We start from the raw sequence: 6,157 nt of genomic DNA on the forward strand, positions 1-6,157 counted from the left end.
CTTGTCTTCAGTTTCAGTGGTATGACTACTTAATAATCATGTTCCCATTTAAGTAAATTGGAGTAGTTAACAGACACCAAGGAGAAGAGCAGCTCTCTAAATTTTTTGCCTTGTGGGCCAAGTGTTAGTGCGTATGTGAAGGAGGAAAGCTTACTATTGGATCCATTGTAATCTCATCCTACAGCTACCAAAGCAAAGTAATCTGTTTGAGGGGTAAGATATCTTCTGCATTTGATCTCCTGTTTAAATCTGTTTGCTTAAACATGCCCTTTAATTTCAGTAGTGCAATGATAACTGCAGCATGTGTTCTAGAACTGTTTCCTCATTTAAAAACAAAACCAAAAAAACCCCCTTCAACTTCACACACTTCTGTAACCTATCAAGAATATTCATATACTTGGATCCTTTTCTGTTCAGTTTAATGACTGCCTTACCTGTTCTGATGGGGACTGTAGGCTTATATCTCACATTTCTCATATGACTAATCATTTCAATGTATTTTGTAAAGAGCATATCACCAAGTGAGCAGTGATTGAGCTGTCTACAAGTGCACCTTCTATATAAGTGACTTGCTGGAAGCTACTTGAGCATGTCTGTAGATGCTGCATAAAGCTTGGATTTTTTTTCCTGTAGATGGCCTGTGTATTTAACAGGAAGTGTCTTGCCCTGGGTGCCTCTTTTTTTTTTTTTTGCTTCAATGTTGTTGAGCAACAATTATGTACTGATTGCATTCATTACAAGTAAACTCTACATCCTGTTTAGAATAGGATGTACATATTAACAAGTGTAAAACATCTGTTGCATCCTCCTAGAAATAGCATGTTGCAGTCTTGGATATTTCAGCTTCACAGCTGTTCAGAAGCCATTCCATATTTTAAATCCAAAGCCTTTAATGGGTGTCTGAAATAACAGTTTAAAATAGGTAGTGGGGTTTTATTACATGCTGCAAGAATGAATATTGTTTTGGAGTTGGTACTCATTACTGTTGTGCGTTATCCATCCTCTCAGTGGCACTCTCCACTGTTTTAACAGACCATCAAAGAGCAAAAAAGAACTAAACTGGTTGTCCAGTAAGGTAAGTCCAGGAGACCTTGCTTTTTCTGTATGTGCCTTTCTGAGATTCTTGGTTGAATCTGAATTTTGGATACGCCCAGCTGGCACTGGAGTGAAGGAGAGATTTCTTTACTGCTTAGAAACACTTTTGCTGTAGCTCAGAAGCTGAAATCTTGCTTTACTTGTCATATGATAAATAAAGATGAGATGCTTCATTAAACTCGTTTGCTTTTCCCTTACACAAGTCTAATGTGAGCATTGGTGTGTGGTTTGTTTTTTTTTTTAATATATGGGGTTTTGAGTCCCATTAAGCAAGAGCATGTCTGACTTTGAAACCTTTCTGAAACTCCCTTAATATCAAATTCTCAGTGCTTAACTGAAAGTGGTCAAAGGGGATTCCTGGCCTTCTTGAGTGTTGCAGGAAAAATGAAATGCATTCTTCTGTAAGCAAGCTTCACAAAGATCTTTTTGAAGTAATTCTTCTTCAATACATGTCAGATAAAACCATCAACACACAAAATATGACTATATGTGTGACCATGCTCACAATTATGGGTGACCAAAGGGAGGATGATGGGGGTCTCTAGAGGTAACTGCAGCTCTTCAGAGGGAGGGATGAAAGAATAGATGGGTTGAAGCAAAAGGTATATTCCTGATGTCAACTGAAAAGTATTCTCATCAGCATTTGTAGGTTTTCTAAGCCATTTGTCACTTAAAAAAAAAGAAAAATCTGAATCAAGTACATAATCATTAGAGGTCCTGCCCCTAACAGCAGCAAAAAGGTGGACTGTAAGAAGGAAACCTGATTGAAATCCTGCTGTCTTGGTTGAAAATAGGCAGGCCTAACCTGTAGTTCTTGGAACAGCATATAACTTCTAAGTAGCTCAGGGCTATATCTGAAGTAGATCATAGAAATGATGAAAATAGAGGCATTGTATGCAGCAGCAGAAATCTGAAAGACCAGTTTGGAGAGGGATCTTCTGCATGTGAATAACATCCCTATTTCAAGAAGTTGTGCTGCATCCTACATCACATGATTGCTAGCTGTTGTGTAACAGGAAAACATGGCTTTTTTTTTCCATTCATCTTATGGAGCTCGTGGAGGGAAACACAGATTGGACTTGTATTTAACTATAACTTCCTTCCTGTTGGGAACTCATGTCTGAACTGTTACGGATTTCTGGCACTTAATCTGCCATGTGGAATACTTTGGTTTCCTGCCCATACGAAATTTGAGTAAGCTTTGGAGTCTCAGGGTGAAGAGGGAGCCATCTTCCTGTGGTTTCTCTGGGAATCATCTTTCTGTGGGATAAGAAAGTAATTCTATGATTGTTTCCTTCCCAGCTTTCTGGATGGGTACAACTAGGTGTACTGTGGTATATCATTGTCCACTGGTAGTATGTATAAGCTAACAATATAGCATGTAAGACCTATTTAAGCTTTTTTATTCTCAAACTTAAGGACTCTTACTTTCAGAACTTAAGATGGTTTTGTTATATCTGAATGATACTTTGTGTTATTTCTAAGCTTTAAAATGACTAGACTGGAGGCAAGCTTAACGGAAGGCAATTTTATGCTTAAATTTGCACCTGCCTACCAGACTTCTCCAAAATCAGCTTTTAGTTTTCCTATGCAACAAATGGATAGTGTGAAGTACATAAAGAAGCCATGGAAACCAGCTGAAGAATGAGGAAGATTGCTCAAGAATGAGCAGCACAGAAAGTGAAGGTGCTTATCTTTAGTTTGGTCTGCCTCTTAATTTTGAATCCTGTTTTGGCAGTAGATATTCGTGCTAAATCTCCTTTTCTAGCTTTCTGAAAGACAAGAAGCTTTAACCACCAAATCAGTAGCAGTGTTAAATGTAGGAGAACTGGAATCTTGAAGCCTGTAAACGTGCTTCCGAAGTCATGCAAATTCTCTGTACAACTTGCTTGTCTGCATGGCATAATCAATCTCTTGTTTTTTACAACTCTAAATTTCTAGAAATTTAACTTTCGTGTTTATAGATGGAAGTAGAAAGAACGTGATTTATTGCAATCTGTTTTTATACTGTCATGGAAGAATCTGTCTTGTGGCAGTTGCCTGTATGTCATTTTTTTTCTAATGTCTCTAATATATGTGATTTGTTTCCTATCTGTGTACTCATGCTGTTTCTATTAACTTCATGTACCCATTTAAATATAAAGGTGTTCATTTCATTTGTTTTCTAATGCGAACGAGAAACTCTGCTAAACCTGCTGATTTTTCATGACAGAGCAAGAAGTGCTCAAAAGGGGGGGAGCTAGTGTTTGAGTTCACAAGCCAGAATAGTCTTATAGCTTGTAGTTTTTCCTTAACTGACTTCTAAGATATTGGTAGAAAAAAAGCTATAGTTGAAAAACAGCTGGCAACAGGCTCATCTCTACCCTCAGAAAAGTAAACTTTCCTGCCACAATGTCCTGATCTGTTTGGATAATGATAAAAAGATACTGGGCAAAACCCAAGAGTTCTGTGACTGTTTGCCCAGAGTATAAATATTTCAGGTTTTATTGAGTGCTTGTGTGGCTTAAATGTTGCAGCAATACTGTCTCCGTTATTTTTAGGTTTGGGGAGCAGGAAGAGTGCTTGCTTCCTGTCTTCCCCTCCCCCAAAAACCTTGGGTACCTTAGAGAAGGGGAGCTGTTTTATGAGCTCCAATTGAAGGATGTCAGTATACGCTTCCTGACCTCCTTTGTGAAAGGGGTAGTAGAGCCACTGCAGTGCTCTGACAGTATTCTTTCTTTTCAACCAACACAAAGGCACCAAGCTTCTCGACTGAAACGAGAACATGGTTTGTTATCTGTATATGGATAGTCCATGAAACATGACTATTAAAGCTCATAACTAGAATTACTACTCCTCCAGTTGCTGTCATGGGAACTTTGATGCTATGCACAGGCATGACTAACATGAGAAATCAGTGAAACTCAATACTCTAGTGCCTCTTAGTCATTAGAACATGAATATATTTAGGTAATAAGCATTAATGTCTTCACATCAGCTGCTACTTCTCTTCTTATCCATAGCTACGAATTACTCCTGCTTGTAGGTTTTGATACTTATCTGTGCTATAAAATGAAGGAATGGGATAACTTGGTAACAGTACTTGTCTAGTTTGAGGTATGCCAAACTGCATAATAAAAACCCTTAAAAAACCAAAATCCGAAACCCAACCCTAAATTGCTACTTTGACCCTTAGAGGCATAAAAAGATCCATAGCAGTTCCTTGGATTTTTCTCCTAGGGGAGAAATGCAAAAATTGCATGTGGTCCTGGTTACTGGTACTGTAAAAATTGTGTTAAGACCACAGTTTTCTTGTTGCATGAGTTTATTGGCAGCAGTGCACAGGTGTTCAATTTGTGAGGAAAAGTGCTGGGCTATCATGTGGATCTCACTATATTTGCAGTCAATGTGCATATACCCTTAGTATAAATAATCTCTCTTCCTGACAAATCAGACTGCAGAAATCCACCAGAAGTATGGTCTCTTGGCATTGCAAAGCATGTTCAGAACAGGCCTGGAATCACTCAGGCAAGAAGCAGATAAATAACTGGCTTTGGCATGTAGAAGTGTCCGTGTGTGTAGAGCAAAGACAGAAGCAGCAGGCTTGTCCTAGCATGCTCCTCCAGCAGCTACACAGAAATGTCACTACTGTGTAGAACTGTGCTCTCCCTCCAGTTTTCTTTGTGTTTACCACTTATTTAGTAGTGGTGGTCATGCTCCGTTTGGAGATGTTGGTTTGCAGTTTGACCTGGGTTTTTGTTTCATTTTAAGTTAGGACTTTTGAAAACTGATCAGATACCAGCTGCTTACTTTGATTCTTCCTGATGAAGTGAAAATTTCATACTGGTATTAGCTGCCTTGGAGAACTAGCTATGTATGAAGGGATACTGATTGAGAACAAAGTTTTCAGAATCTTGAGCTCTGGAAAAAACTGAGTATCTGCTTACAGAAAGATTTGTAACCTCTTGCATCACTACTTAGGCACAGACAGTAAAGCCTTAATCTCCTGATGTCTGAATCATGCTAATTTGGTTAAAAAGACAAAGCAGTATGGTCACTGAACTAGTGAGAAAGTTGAGCAATTACATTTGCCCTCAAATATATTTTTAATTTGCAGATGAAAACTAAAAATTTTGCTGCTAGTTAAACTTTTTAATCAGTAATTCTGTGGGCTTGTGCAATTTGTTTTGCAGCTTTGACCAAGGAATCCTCATTTTCTTACAGTAATTCAATACGAAATTAGTAATAAACTAACAACTGGGTGAACACTTAAATAGTTGGATATTGGTAGAACTGCCCCTATCCAAAGATAAAAAGAACATAAACATAAGCTAAAGCAGTGAATCGCATGAAGGACAGGGGTTTAAGTCAACATATGTTCCCTTGAAACAGTAGGGTCTGCTAACTGCACGCAAGTCTTATGTGGGTATTGAAAGGTTCAAATGCAAGTAGGGCTGGTAGCACCATCCGTTGTTCTTGATATGTTTTTAGTTTCCCAAAGTCCCAAAACTAAAGTTGTACGTTGTAGAACTGAGGGCACTGGAGGAATCATGCTCCAATTCTTGGTTTTATGCTTTAGAGTAAAGCCTCTTGCTGTTTTTATGAGGACTCGCCAAAATCTTATCCAAGCTGTGATCCTTTCATGGGAAAAGAGTGTATCTCAATAGTAGGTGTGGTTTAAGGAGCTTGTGTTTCAAAATGAATCTTTCACAATTCCTGATGCTGGTCAGATTATATGTACCTTAGACGTGTGAAACAGATGTGACTTACCCATGTATAACACGTCCTTTTCATGGGTATCGCTTAGAGGCTGAGTAACATTAACTAGATCTGGAAAACTTGGGTAAATTTTTCATAAAATGGTCATTCTGGACTGCTCTGAGTGTATGAGCATGTATTACTGCTAATTGCTTCTAGTTAAACTAACATCTGAGCAGAAAGGAAGAAGAAACCACTTTGGTAAAGCTTTTTTTTTTTTTTCGTTGAAAGATCAGTAACAACAGCACGCAAGTGGTAAATTGACATATATACATAACAAGGCTAAGAGGGGTACATTAAGATACAATTAAGGACCTCCAAGAAC

Source organism: Calidris pugnax, unplaced genomic scaffold, assembly GCF_001431845.1.
Source record: "Calidris pugnax isolate Ruff unplaced genomic scaffold, ASM143184v1 scaffold44, whole genome shotgun sequence".
Classification (NCBI taxonomy): Eukaryota; Metazoa; Chordata; class Aves; order Charadriiformes; family Scolopacidae; genus Calidris; species Calidris pugnax.